This window comes from Carassius auratus, unplaced genomic scaffold (assembly GCF_003368295.1).
Source record: "Carassius auratus strain Wakin unplaced genomic scaffold, ASM336829v1 scaf_tig00217103, whole genome shotgun sequence".
NCBI classification, from domain to species: domain Eukaryota; kingdom Metazoa; phylum Chordata; class Actinopteri; order Cypriniformes; family Cyprinidae; genus Carassius; species Carassius auratus.
Window position 1 is genome coordinate 561488 of NW_020528895.1, and position 16013 is coordinate 577500.

General features: G+C 34.8%; 2 long non-coding RNA genes across 2 annotated transcripts; one reads left to right on the forward strand and one right to left on the reverse strand.

Moving 5' to 3' along the window:
- Positions 1-764: 764 nt before the first annotated feature.
- Positions 765-2545, forward strand: LOC113100016 (uncharacterized). Its single transcript, XR_003289546.1, has 4 exons — positions 765-792; positions 1877-1970; positions 2129-2226; positions 2316-2545. It is a non-coding gene; the product is annotated as an uncharacterized LOC113100016 (long non-coding RNA).
- An 11226-nt stretch (positions 2546-13771) lies between these two features.
- LOC113100017 (uncharacterized) lies at positions 13772-14583 on the reverse strand. Its single transcript, XR_003289547.1, has 2 exons — positions 14525-14583; positions 13772-14440 (listed from the first exon to the last, which is right to left on the reverse strand). It is a non-coding gene; the product is annotated as an uncharacterized LOC113100017 (long non-coding RNA).
- Between the last annotated feature and the right edge of the window lie 1430 nt (positions 14584-16013).

Consider the following 16013-nt stretch of genomic DNA (forward strand, 5'->3'; position numbering starts at 1 on the left):
TCTACATATATTTTAATCTCTTTTTTGAGCACCAGTAAAAATAGGATTGCCTTTTGTAAACTTGCATTTATGAATGTGAAATTTACATAAAAATAAGAATAAATAAAATAATAATAAAACTAACATCCTTTTGTCACGGTTCATGGGTCAGTGCGTTCATCTTGCGTCTCTGATTGTGTGTGTCTATTAAGGTGCAGTTCTTAACTAGATAACAACTGCTACAGATTGTCCAGGCAGAACAATACATCACTTGGTCCATGTCCACAAAAAAGATCCTTTACTGTTGTCTTTGATTCATACATCAGTATGCAGAGTTTAGAGTTTAGCAGAGTTTAGCCTCCAGGACCAGTGTTTAGTGACCCCAGTACGGTGTACATTTTAGGACATCCTCAGACCTCAGTCATCAAATGAAAAGGCGTCATGCCTCAGACTAAAAGGCTTCAGTCATCGGACAAAACGGCATCGCGTCTCTGACTGAAAAGCTTCAGGTCTCAGGAAAAACGACGTCAGGTGTCAGGTCTCATACAATTAACGTTAGGCATCAGACGAAACAGACTCAGAAAAAAAGTCATCAGACAAAACGGACTCGGACAAAGTGTCATCAGACGAAAAGGACTCAGACAAAAAGTCATCAAACGAAAAGGACTCAGACAAAAAGTCATCAGACGAAAAGGACTCAGACAAAAAGTCATCAAACGAAAAGGACTCAGGTGGAGAATCGCGTTGCCCCGCCCCATGTGACGTCACACGCACGCCGTTCAAGTGGTAATGGTTGATTGATGGCAAAAGGAGGTAAGCAGCGTCTGATATTTTATATTTTATTCAAATGTTACACTAATTAAGATATATAGGGAAGAGAACATGCTTTTCGAGAGTCTTGTGTGCACGTTTAAAAAGCTAGTTAGCCATATGCAACTAGCCAGCTTTTATTTTGGCCAAGTAGTAAAATTACCCTTACGAAAAAAACATGATTTTACTATCAAAACACTAAATAAACTAAATAAACACATGGTCGATATAGTTAAATCATGGTATCCACAGATTAACCATGGTTTTGCTACTCACCATAGTTTAACCTTGGTGTTTGTAGTAAAACTGTGGTTATACAAATGGTACGTTAATCATTACACTAAAAAAACAATGTTACTACACTTTTACTATAATAAAACCACAATGCATTATATATAGAAAAACTGTTGTTTCATCTCATAAATAATTATAAGAATTATACGTATAAAACTTATACTTATTTAACTTTATAATGGTTTATAAGTCTTATATCGTGACATTATTTATTTAAAATATATACAGTATCTTACTATCTTATTGATATTACAATAAATATTGTTAAAATCAAAAGTGCCATATTACACATTCATCTAATCAGATATTTGATATGTTGGTTGTTTAAGGAAAAATAATATTTTTATTTTCATTATTATTGTTGTAATTTGGTATAGTGGTATTTGCCTGCTTTGAGTAAAGTAACAAAACAACAATGCCAAGATATGAGACTTGTATTATATCTAAGGGAAACATTCTATTGTAAGTTAAGTGGATGCATTATATTCATTGCATATTATAAATCATAATCTTAAATGCTATAACCACAAATAAGTAAACATTATAACACATTAAAACTGTTGTTATGATTACTCATGAGATGATATGACATATTACAAAGTTTTTTTTCTAATACATTATGCATTCATTATAATGCCATAAGAATTCTCTTATAATTTGTTTTAAATACGGGCTTCATAGGAAGTGTTACCGTTAAGTTTAATCGATAATGTACTTCTTCACTGATGTTATACAATATCCTTATACAAATGGAAAAAAAATGTTTACAGCATCTAATGCTTTTATCTTGCAGTGAAACACATCTAAGAAGATGAATAAAATCAAGTGAGCCACAGAGATGGCATCGTCCAAGAGCACAGGCATGTATTTTTCTTTTTTCTGCATTGGTAAGAAAACTATTAACTCAAAGAAAGTATATGTAAACATTTAAACATCATATACTAATAATGAACAAGAGTGCAGATTAAGTAACAAATATATAAATGAAAACCACCCAAGATCAGTAAACGATCTTTAACTATTACTGTATTCATTTTATATTAAGGGAGTTCATCCAGAGGCAGTGAGTGAACTTTGTGTCCTGAAACCAGAATCAGTTGGGAAGAATGGAACCAAGTCTACCCAATTAAAAGGCTTACACAGGTAATTCACAACTCTGTTTGTGTGTGTGTGTGCGCGCACAGCTATAGCTTAATGTCTTCATGACTCATCATTTGTGTTCATTTCTTTAGGTCCCCTTCCAGATGCTGATGTCTTGGCTTCTGGTGCAAAACTACGTCAGATTAATCCCAAGCCTTTGCTGCCGCACATACTTGAGGGCATGTCAAAAGTAGAGTTGTACCTCTTGGCAGTCCACTTTCATACCAGTGTCCCCGTATAGCTGCAGGTGTTCCTGATCTTAATTTCCCCCCACTACCTGTGCTTGGTTTTCAGTTTGGCTGTAATTTTAAATTTGTCCAGACGGACGAGTGCATGATCCATCTGAAACATTCGTTTGGACTAGTGGAGGTAAAAAGCACGTCTGCTGAAAACATTGCTCAGGTTCCATTTATGAAAATTCAAAGAGGACTAGCCAAACTTAAAGAGACCCCTAAGTACTACTGGCAGGTACAAGGTCAGACTGCAGTGACTGGTCTACACTGGTGTGACTTTGTGACTGACACACAATCAGATTTCATAATACAGATGATCGGGCGAGATGATGCCTTCATAACATCAATGAAAGTACTGTTATAACGTTTATCTGGATGTGTATCTTTCAGTGGTATGAATGGACAGATTCTGTTCATATTATAGTATGAACCTAAGATTTATTTTTACATTCATAGTAAATATATACTTTATGTAGTTGAGAAGTATGTAGCATATTTTGTAGTAGATCTTTGATAACATATTAGATACATCACAAATTATAACAATAAATATAATGTACTTGCTATTAATTAGATAAATGTACATACCAAGGTGAATACTTTTTGTATTAAATCTTCTGTAATGTATATGATATGCATATTCTTTTACTACTTGCGTATATTTACATTTGATACATTGTGTGATATAACAAAGAAGATTTTTTTTTCATGAGTTATTATAAAAATACTTTTCATTGTCTACTATTTCCTTGTGTCTGTCAAATTATTTTCAGGGACATTTTATTTAAATAATTTCATTATACAAAATATACAATTTTACATTACAATAAAAAAAAGGAAAAACACATTTAATGATGGTAGGTATGCATTGCAACTAACTGAAAAGGTAAAAAAATGTAATAAATAAAAAACTACTATCAAATGTTAACACTGTAACACTACTATTGTAATAATATACATTCACTGCTCAAGAAACATTGGTCCCTGATAATAAACCATAAAACAGCAATTATGCCAGATCTGATTAATTCTTCCTGACAAGGTGAGTGGCACAACAGAATCCCAGATGTGTATTTCCTTGACCCTTCGAATCACTCTTTCCACCAGAAGTCTGAGGCGTGCAGTGGCCTGTGTTTTATCACAGTCCTGTTTGCTGAACTGCTTGGCACATTTGAAAGGTGGAATGATCCGTCTAGCACCAACACTGGAGAGCATATATTCAATAGTGAACCCCTTGTCTGCCATAACCACATCTCCACTGCACCACACAGAGCTACCCCAACCAGACCTTTGAATGTGGTAGTGCACTTATAACTTCAGAGTGGAGTTTCAGTGATGTAGGGCTTTCACAGCACATTTCTGTACAGTCCAGGATGACATGCAGGTTTTGATTGAACGAACAGTAATTCTCTGGCATGGAGGAGCTTATTTGTTGCCTGGAAATCTAAATGGGTAGTGAATCCAGGTAATCGTCCTGCTCAGCATAGCCACGCTTACCCAGAAAATGTCAGCGATAACTTGATTGACTGAAACAAACAAATATATATTTAATTATAAGACAGAACCATTGTTTTTACAAAATCATTTAATTCAACAACTGGTGTTAGACTCATACAGGTATGTTATAATTAGACCAAGATTTCAATCTAATAACTTGAAAGAATTTGCTTTACCAAGACGTAAAGTGACCATGGTTTTATTATAGTAAAAGTGTAGTAACATGTTTTTTTAGTGTAATGATTAACGTACCATTTGTATAACCACAGTTTTACCACAAACACCATGGTTAAACTATGGTGAGTAGCAAAACCATGGTTAATCTGTGGATACCATGATTTAATTTTGTGTGTGTGTGTTTTTTTTTTTTTTATATATAGTAAAATCATGTTTTTTTCGTAAGGGTAATTTTACTACTTGGCCAAAATAAAAGCTGGCTAGTTGCAATATGGCTAACTAACTTTTTAAACGTGCACACAAGACTCTCGAAAAGCATGTTCTTTTCCCTATATAACTTAATTAGTGTAACATTTGAATAAAACTGTTAAAATATAAAATATCAGACGCTGCTTACCTCCTTTTGCCATCAATCCACCATTACCACTTCCTGTGAACGGCGTGCGTGTGACGTCACATGGGGCGGGGCAACGCAATTCTCCACCTGAGTCCTTTTCGTTTGATGACTTTTTGTCTGAGTCCTTTTCGTTTGATGACTTTTTGTCTGAGTCCGTTTCGTCTGATGACACTTTGTCCGAGTCCGTTTTGTATGATGACTTTTTTTCTGAGTCTGTTTCGTCTGATGCCTAACGTTAATTGTATGAGACCTGACACCTGACGTCGTTTTTCCTGATACCTGAAGCTTTTCAGTCAGAGACGCGATGCCGTTTTGTCCGATGACCGAAGCCTTTTAGTCTGAGGCATGACGCCTTTTCATTTGATGACTGAGGTCTGAGGATGTCCTAAAATGTACACCGTACCCCTGCTATAAATTCATGTTTAATGTCTCCAACAGCGCCTGAAGCCCATTTAGCAACTTGTTAGTAACATGCTTTTTTAAGAAACATAACAGCTTAAAACAAATCATGAGTGTGGTTTAACTGGTGTGTTTATGTCGTAGAATAAAACGTGATCGTATCTTGAGCTTGTGTTAATCACTGACCTTATTCAAGGGATTTAACCAAGCTCCCATTCATAAAAGCCATTGACTCGTGGATGATTGAACTGGAAGTGCTAAAATGTAACTCACTTCTGGGTTTTGCCTACAGAGTGACATCATATTTCCACCACTCTATTCGGTCAGGATTAAAGTGTTGTTAATCTGAGTAATTCAGACACTTTGAGGGCTGTCAGTGGGACATTTAATCATCTTTATAGCTGGGGTAGAGACCCCGAACAGAATAGCTTTTTTTAGCTACCCACACATCAATTACAAATTATGATCCTATACTTGTGTATATTTTTGATCAATATGTGAATCTGTTGTGGTCTCATTGGCACAAATTAATTTAGATGAGATTATATCAGATTAGATAGAACTGTGTTGATCCCAGATTGTTTCCACTCTTTTATGTTACGCACTTCTGAAGCTTTGTTTGGTCACATGCTTTTACAAACAATCCTCTCTGCTCCACATTGTTTGTCAGATACGGTGGAGAAACCAAGTCTGACCACCAGATGTCGATAATGTGCACTGTATTGAAAGTTTTGAGTAATCAACCGTTTTTCAGCATAATTTCATGAAAGCCTCAAATGCTTCAGAAACCCTTGGTTTCCCATCACTAGTGTTATAGGAGTAAAGCATTACAAGTAACACGAGTTACGTAATCAGATTACTTTTTTCAAGTAACTAGTAAAGTAACACATTACTTTTTAATTTACAAGAAAATATCTGAGTTACTTTTTCAAAAAAGTAATGCCAGTTACTTTGTTTTTCCATTTATTGACTGACAAGTCTCCTGTCCACATATTGGGAGAAATCAGAAGTACAGATGTGTGTGTGTGTGTGTGTGTGTGTGTGCGTGTGCATGTGTGTGTGTGTGTGTGTGTGTGTGTGTGTGTGAACATGATGTTACTGTAATTCTAGACTGAATCTGAATGTGCATTAATTCATCCCACTCTCAAAATTAGTATTCTCATTTAGTATTCATCAAAATAAATTAAAACAGTGAAGTCCAAACTCAGAATATGATGGAAACCTGCAATAATTAAACATGTTAAATAACACAAATGTATCTAATCCTATTTTATTAACTAGTGTCTTTGTTGTTGACCTTTGATGATCCAGTTCAACCATACTAATAACCAAAAGTGACTTTAGTTAAACTAACATTTGTGTTTCATTGTTTTTTGAAGAGTGTTGAATCTTCCTCTCCTGCGTTCTACTGTACAGACGTGAATTTACTTGTCCCTTTAACAATCAAGCCCTGCTCATGTTAAAAAAGTAACAAGAAAATAATGCACAAGTAATGTAACGCATTACTTTCTATACAAAATAATGTAATTAGTAACTTTTTTAGGGAGTAACTCAATATTGTAATGGGTTACTTTTAAAAGTAACTTTGCCCAACACTGCCCATCACTTTAAAAAACCCTTTGTTACCCCAAACTACATGTTACAATAATCAGAATTCAGCTAATTATTCCTTTGTTACTCTTTGAAGCGTGAACTTCCCCTTTAAAAACACAACACACTGTCCTCTTTGCTCCTATTGGACGCTGTTGGAAGTGAATTAATCGATTCAGCATTTCAACACTTCCATAAGGATGCATTAAAATCAACAAAACAGTTTAATAAAGATGTGTTTATCTTTTGAATAAGTGAATTTTACTACACCAATATATTTTTAATTTGCTGTTAAAGTTTTATATGGGAATATTAAACTACACACTGAACCTTTAACAATGCACTGGTAAAAAATAAATAAATAAATAAATGCACACATTTTGTTAGGGGTGCTCCGATTGATCGGCTACCGATCCCAGTTGACCGATAATCGGTTTGGGATGATTGATCGGTGCCGGTGGTCTCTAAAAAGGCTGGTCTCATGAAGCGATCTCAAGCTGATGACGCTGTCGTGAGAGGTTTGGCTCGACATACAGCAGTACTCTCTCAGTCTCTGTCCAGCGCGGGTGAAATAATTCATGCTTTAGGTGAGATACAATTCATAATTCTTCATTAAATAACTGATCATTTGAAAAAGATTTTGAGAGATTATTTTACAAACAGTGTGAATGAATCTCTTTCTCTCTCAAAATGCAAATGGCTTCAAATCACATCACGTCTGGACTATAAAAGATCTGCACAGCCGACACAGGACTTTATTTATTTATTTATTTATTTTTTATTAAATACAAGAACGGAATACAACAAAATGGCATTAATTAGTAAACAAAAAGATTCTGGTATGGAAGGCTCAACACAACAGAACCATAATAAGCTCCAGAAAAAAAAAGAGAAAGAAAAAAATATAACATAAAATTTCTAGATACATAAATTATACAATAAAAATAAATTAAATAAATAATAAAACTAAATATATAATTACAGCAAATTATATTATACAAACAAATTAAATAATTTAACTGCTTTTGGATTTTTCATTTTACTAAAGGGATCTGAGAAGTATTTTAGATCAGTTTGAAAAACAATTAACAACGGAGAGGATTTAAAATATCTACATCTATGTATAAAGTATGTAGCTAATAAACATTATTAATCAACTCATATAAAACAGGGCACTCTTTGTTTATTCCGTACATTACATCTTGTAAGTTTATAGTGAAACCATCAGTAACCACAGCCTTCTCTACCATCCAGTCCTGCAATACTTTCCAAAAGAACTGAGATAAACTACACAAAAATATATGTTCTGTATCTTCAACTAAATATTTGCATAAATAACATGGCTCATTCTCAAAATTAAATTGAGTGTAGAAATTTTGTCGATACTCAGGAATTGTCACTTGAACTATCGATGCAGTGTTGCATCATCACTGAAGTTTATAAATTGCATTTTTTCTTTTTAATTATTGTTTAAACCATTCAGCGTTCATGCGTTTTCCTGAAGACCGTGCACTCATGCACACTTGCAGCTCACACACGTAATAATGGCAGGTTCACATTAAACCGTTTGCAGTGTGTATGTGGTGTGTATTTTATCGCACTCATGTTAATGAATTAAAGCGTTCACACTGCACACATGGTTGTGGTCTGGCAGTGCGTTTAGCGCATTGTTTGCGTTAAATATGGACATGCATTGACACAAAAAGCATATATTAATTGATGAAAGATTGTATTACTGTACTGTGTAAAACAGAATCATAATGTTGAAAAAGCATTTGAATTAACAATATTTTGATTTGAACTCTGTGTTTGTGGTAAACAGGCGTGGATCAGGAGCAAAATCCTCTCACATGGGTGAGAATAAATGTCAAAAAAATCTTGACTGGATTATCACTATAAATAATTCAAAATGATAAAAACAAAGCTTTAAAAAGATAATTATCAGTGATTGGATCAGCAGATACTGCTTTCTGTGATCGGCCTCAAAAATCACTTCTACCTTTTGAACAATTTCACAACATGATTGATCGACTGCCACACATACTGCCTAAAAATACAGATTTTGTGCACTTTTTTACTTTACCAATATTTTACATTGGCCTTTGAGCTTTATTGCATGTGGGAAAAAAGACTTACCTTGCCAAAGCACTGACAGAATCTATTGAACTAGCGCTTTGTTGAACTTTACACGCAACAATCAGAGGCAGTATTTGACAGATCTCTGATCCAGTGACATACAGGCATCATCAGATTGACAGAACTGTAGTCTGATAATGTTGGGGATCCAGTGGAAGCATCAATCATATTTCAGGGTGGCCGGGGCACTCTTTATCACATCCCTGATAAAATGTAGCACCAGTTCATGCTCTGATTGCTGTTTTAGGTAACCTCCTAGCTTGTCTGTGCCTAGAAACAGTACTGCAAATTAATGCCTTTTATAATGGAAAGAAACATGCTTGTTTTTACATAGAAGTTATTACAAATAATGAACACCAGGGGGAGATATAGCACCAGATAGGAGAGAGATCATATGAGAATTAGCGAAAATTATGAAATGAAAACCTGATTGAGATAAACAAATAAAAGAACACAAATGAATATAGATTATATCATGATTTTGTTATATATCATGTTGGTGACGGTAATAAGAGAACAAACACAAATTGATTGTTTTCCATTGTTCAGTAAAGTGAACGATGTATGTATTTTAAGCTACAATAAACAGCCTTCAATAACCTGACTCATAGCTCATAACTGAGTGCTGAACTTTTCACCATTAGTCTGTCACTTTAGTTCACAGGGATTTCAACCTTTTTTCTTTTTTAATCGCTTGTACACCCTTACGAAAGGAAAATATATTAACCAATATATTTCTTAAAATATATTGTGATATATTGTAATATATTATTTTATAATCTTTTCATTTTCTAATATTTTATATATTTGAATACATTTAATAATATATTGATGATACATATATTATATAATATATTGCAAAATATACAAATGATTGCCGCTTTCAATATATTGCAATATATTGGAAAAAAATAAATATATATAAGAATATATGCCTAATATGTTACATGATATTTTCCAAAATACTGCAATATATTTTTGTTTCATAAGGGCACATTTCTCAATACTTAGCTTTTTAAGGTCTTCACACATTTCTCGTGGCCAAATTTCATCTTGGCAAAGCAGTTAATTTCACATTTAAAATGCACTAAAACTACCAAAACACCATACAGAACAACAGATGTTAACACTAGCAAAAGCTTTTAACAAACAAACACATTTTCTCTCTCATCAGTGACCTAAAACCACTCACAACAGATAGTGTTTGCTTTACAATGTCTTTACAAAACAAGAATGACATTTGTCATGACACAACCCAGTAAACATTCGGACGTATTTTGACCGTTGAAAAGACGTCCGTCCGACCCGTCCCGTCATGGTTGAAAAATAGTTCCAAAATGAAAGTTGAACCGACGTCCCTGGACGTCTAAATGTGTAAATTATGACTATTTTCATTTTTGGGTGAACTATCCCTTAAACACACTACAGTTGTTTGGCTCATTTCTTGTAACCTCCACCCCCATCTCTTCCTGGAGCGAGCTTCAGTTGTTCTGCCATCGCTGCATCCCATTCAGAGTCTCCACCTCTTCACAGCATCTGAGGGAAGAGAATACATGTATTTTTAAAATAAATAAAATTGAGATAAATGACATGCTCTTATTTTCAAAATATCTTTATGGTCTACAGATGAAAAAAAAAAAAACCTTGGAGCAAGATGAATGAATCATGAATTAAACATTAGAAAAAAAAGGTAATGAACAAGCATTCGATTTTATTTTTATTTTACAAAAGGTGTTATGCTTTAATATGATGCCCCTGAGAAACACTCAGTGTAACTGTGAGAAAGTGAACAGGACATTTCTGATAAGACAGGAGGGCTGTGATGTCCCCTGAATAATTAATTAAAGCGTACCAATAAAAATTACATCAATATAAGTAACATTTAGCCTTCTAACGTTAGCTAATTTTAGCCATACTCAGTGAATTTCAGTTGACAATGTAGGTATCATTTCTCTCGATTCCTTCGTGTCAAACAAGTAAAACTCAAGCACATTAATCAAATAATACAAAATGTACTTACACAACAGTAGATTTTATATAATTTATATCGATACATCTCCCTCCAAGAGTCCTCTTCGAGTCCTCTCCTCTCCTCGTGGTTACCTGCTCAATGTACCGGAAGAAAGCGAGATCTCGCGAGATAATCTATCCTATCGCGGGATTTTTTAATATCACGAAATATCCAGGTGGCAAGGAAGTCGACCGGAAGTTGAAGTTGGCCGGGTGCCGCCATCTTGTAGCAGAACTTCACTTGCCTTAGCATCCCATTGACTCCCATTCATTTTGGCGTCACTTTGACAGCGAATAACTTTACATCTGAGGCGTTTAAAGACTCAGTTTGTCCATTATTTTTTTCTAAAGATACACGACAATGTATAAAGGGCTCCATTACCTTCTATGTTACATTATGGCCCCGTAGAAACAGTTTTTGTAAAAATAGGCTAACGATTGCATCATAACCACTTGACTCTCTGTCGCATTACCGTACAGACAGGAGGAGAAGCTCGCAGGCAATTAAATTAATATGGCGTACTGGCGTTACATTTTAAAATACTATACAAAATAATTAATCAGAATACTTACTCCTGCTCACTCACGCCAAAGAACTCCCCGCTCAAGCTCGCCGTCTCTGCAAGATTAACGATGGCAGTTTGCACGCACAGCTACTAGAAGGTTTACATCTGGCAGAAAGGTTGCTGACGTCGTCAAGCTTCGTTTGAGTCTGCGCGTCAGAAACGGAAGTGCTAAAAAACGCAAAAATGGGCTTCACTTGTCTCAATTGAGTTCCAATGGGGTCGCTGTGTCCATTTATTTTACTGTCTATGGAAATATATTAGTATGTTTTGTGTCTACATCTTGGCAGCACCGTTTTGGCAATTACATCCAACTCAGACCGAAATTGTGACCGGGTATATATCTGTTTTACATATGCATAGATTCCATAAAAATAACAACAACAAATACATAAAACAGGTTGAAATAATGACTAAATTGCAGCATGGCTTTGCAATCACCTAAGCACACTGGGCTCTTTGTGATTATAATTTTTTTTTTAAAGATAAAGTGAATATATTTACTTTGTATATATTTTTTTTTCTTCCTGCTAGTCTTGCTTGGACATCTTTTCACAAACCATGACGAGACGTGTAAAAGACATCAGTGGACGTCTATTCACAACCTCTTTAAAACCTCTTAAAAACTACTTGGTGCACTTTAATTACTTATTGCAGTATTAATCAAGGTGTAAGCACAGCTTTTGCATATTCCACAAGGATTTCACAGAGGGTCATGATGGACGTGTAATGCACGTCCTCTCACAACCGATTCCAAACGCGGGTAAATATTGAACTACACGTAGCTAATAGTCAAAGAAACAATTATACATGAAACCCCATAGAACTATAAACGTGTACAAACATATCTGAATGCATTTTTAGGAAATGTTCTGTGTTACATATTTCTACCGATTTATGCCGTCCTACCGTGACTATTTTTGGCCGGCCACACGACGTCGCCATCGGACCAATGTTTGCTGGGTACTGCTTATAATTCACTGCAGTCTGTTACTTGTTTACTTGACAGTAAAATAAAGAAAAAAAACTACATTGTCTTCTTTTGTAGTGATGTGTAGAGAGTGAAACTGGAAGACAAACGCTTGTGAAGGTGTAACATCAATGAGTGATATCTAACTGTTCTGCCACTATTTGATTTTTATTTTATGTTTTATTCATACAGTTTTTCTCAGTCACTTTGGTGCATTTCTCAAATCAGAAAATGAAATTCTCAAAACTACTTGTACAACCTCCACATCTTCTAGTAATTTATACACATCATAAAACCAGTTTCTCATTCTTTTGAACAAGTTGCGATTGCTTTTGTACATTCATGCATTTGATTATGCAGTTTCCTACATTATCAGTTGCTAATGTCATGTTGCTCAAAGTGTATTATATAGTTTTCTGTGCAATAGTCTTACCCCTCAAAACATCTAGTCTTTAGTTCATCGTATAAGTCATTAAATGCAAAATGGTTAATCTAGTTGTCATAAACTGCCAAGCACACTTTTTATTTTTATTTTTACACATTATTATTAGACTTTTTGTGTGAATTTGGCATGACTTGTGCAAATAAATCTTTACTAATGAAGAGAATGTAGATGATAAACCAATGAAAAACCATTTCTCTGAAACAGCTCAAAGGTTCATCCCATGGATCTTCAGTTAGAAAGCTTATACTGTATAGACAGAGGACAACACAAGAGGTACACATTCTGAAAATTGACTTATTTTCATCTTTGTGCCCATATTTCTTTTTCCTTTTCTATATCACAATGACATTGTAAAGGTTTTTTTTTTTTGACCAGACCACTAGTAAAAGTGTAACTGGGAATTCAATCCAGTCTCTTTCAGTCAATACCCCACATACAGTGATGTGTAAATGTCTACTTTTTAAATGGATATATAGCATACATAAGCATATGGCATACTGTTCAATACAGTAACTGCCATCCAAAATGTTGCTATAGTTTACATCAGATTATCCCTCCAGAGTAAACTGTTATATTGACAACATGACTAAACAATTTGACTGTCTTATCCGTACACAATGACACAAGGACTTGTCATGTTCATTGACACAGATATTTACTTTTGAGAGATGAACTAAGGATTTTGAGCAAGAGACTGACTTTTGCAGGTATTCCATTGTGTATTGCTATTTGTACGAGTTGTTTTGAAAAATGCACTTAATGTTTTGCAAATCTCAAGGATGATTCGAGAAATGTACCAAAGCGACTGAGAAAAACTGTAAAACTGTAATTTCCATGGTCTGACTGGAAAACCAGGACTGACACTCACCCAAAAGAGTATCCAAAACAGGAAAGTACAGCTTTTGGGCCCATTTCTCTTGCATGCTTTGTGTGATATCTGTTTGGTATTCTCTTCGTCCAAGGGAACCTGTGACAACACAGGAATCCAACGTAGCAATCCTCGCTTAAGTGTGTGATCGCGTTCATCTAAACACGGGATAAAGATCATTCTGGATGATAGTTTTCACTCAAAAGCACAATCTGTTTAAGTCCACATCATATTAAACTACTCTGCTAGAAACACATCTTATGTAGTTTTGACTGCAAATGTTTATTAGACACTGATATATTGACTAGTATTGTTGTATTCAGTTCATTATTAAACTCTACATTCAGATTTGCTGCTGCATAGACACACTTTACCACCTGTATTTCATCTTGATCTTCCTCTCAGTAATATTTCTGTTTATTCTCATGTGTTTCCAGCTCCTCTGTCCATTCTCACTATTGTCAGAAACTCTGAACAATCATGGAGCTGGAAATGTGTTCATCCTGCTGTGTTCAGTGATGAATGTGACAGAGGCGACTCTCTGCTGGTACGAAGGAAAGAGTTGAATCTCATCCGTCAGTGTTTCTGATCTCAGCAACAGCTTCTCTCGTCCTCTGGAGGTGAATTATCAGGATATTGCACAACAGAGCCACATGTTTAGATAGCCATGTAAAATTAATCTAAGTTCAACATTTTAAAAACATATCTCAAGAATTTATGGTGGGTTACAGTCATGTTTTCTTATGCTTTGAATAAACGTGTATTAGTAATATTTTGCTCGATGCGCCCTCTTGTGGCCTTAGAAGAAAAACAAAAAGCTTTTCTTCACCCTAACTGAAATTATGCATTTTAATGTCCAGGTGACAGTCTTGTTCAAGACGTGTTGTTTTGATTGAGTTGTTTGGAGCTTGTGGAGTTTCCACTGTCAAATACTGTACAATAAAGAGAAAGATAAAATACACTAAGATCTGCTTTAATACAAGATAATAAATGAAAGCATTGACTCAATAACTTACAGTAGTTTCTTCAGTTTACAGTGTGGATCCTCCAGTAGAGCAGAGCGCAGCTTCACTCCTGAGTCTCCTGGTGTATTATATCTCAGATCCAGTTCTGTCGGCTGTGAGGGGTTTGATCTCAGAGCTGAAATCAGAGCAGCACAGCCTTCCTCTCCAATACTGCAGTTAATCAGCCTGCAGAGAGAAGAACATGAATGATCTCTGAGACTGTGTTTAAGTTTTAGTGTTGGAGTGTGTTTGTATGAGTACTACTTTTTCTATAAACAGGATATGCACTATAGAGATTTTAACTTGCCAGCACAAGCACAAGCTAAGAAACTAATAGGAATGCACTCTACTCACATGATTCACAATACTGAACTAGTTTATCATTATCATTCTTCAAACATTTTGTAGTATTGTACATGCAATAATGTTAAAATATTAAGAGTAACATTGCAGTATACAGTAACTACGACATATTACTCTGGTGTTTAAGATTGTGGGGAGGTTGAGAGGGCAGGTGTATTTGGAAAATAGACATCACTTTGTGTGTGTGTGTGTGTGTGTGTGTGTGTGTGTGTGTGCACTTTGGATGGGTTAAATGCAGAGCAGAAATTCTGAGTATGGGTCACTATACTTGGCTGTATGTCACGTCACTGTCACATACTGGTGAGTCTTTAACCTCGAGTGTGAGATAAAAGGCCATTCTTGTCACCTCGTATTTTTCTATACATTTCTATATCCCTGTGGAAGTTACATTCAATATTCCTTTGTCTGAAATCTCTGAGGGACTCGTGTCTTTATGCTGATTGTACTCTAATACTGGTGTACAGTAACCAGAGAAGCACTTCCAGATTCTAGCAGTCACTGCAGCTGTGATATTAAAAACATCAAAATATTGCACTTAATTAGATGTAATTAAATGTATTTGTTCATTACGTTTATTTTAACCCTCAAGCATCCTTTAGATAGCGGCCCTTAATTTCTCCTGCAAAAGTCTCAGCTATGATCCCATTTGTTTTTTCAATAAATGTCATATTACTGTCTTCAATAAAATAAAATCTAAAGATTTATGCATTTTTTGTGGGTTTTGGTGTTTTTTATTATTTATTTAGCCCTGAAAGTACCATATTTTATGTTAAATATGCTTATTTTATGTAATATTTAATATTTCACAGGCATTTCTTCTTTCAAACACAAACCACTCAAATATGCAATACTTTATATTTTCAGAGTGCTGATTTTGTTCTGACTGTTATCTATAAGATAATAAGGTTTCTGACTGTCAAACGAGATGCTCAGTCTCATTTAACTTTATTTGATAACATAATTTATAAATGTAACTGTACAATTTAATGTAATTATAATAGGTTTGCATTAATTAAAAGATCAGTGTTTGCATTTATGTGTGTTTTTATCAAGGTTTATGTTTTCTGCAGCATAAATCATTATCTGTCTATAAGCAACATTTATATTGTTACGAATTATTTTGTATTAATTATCAGAA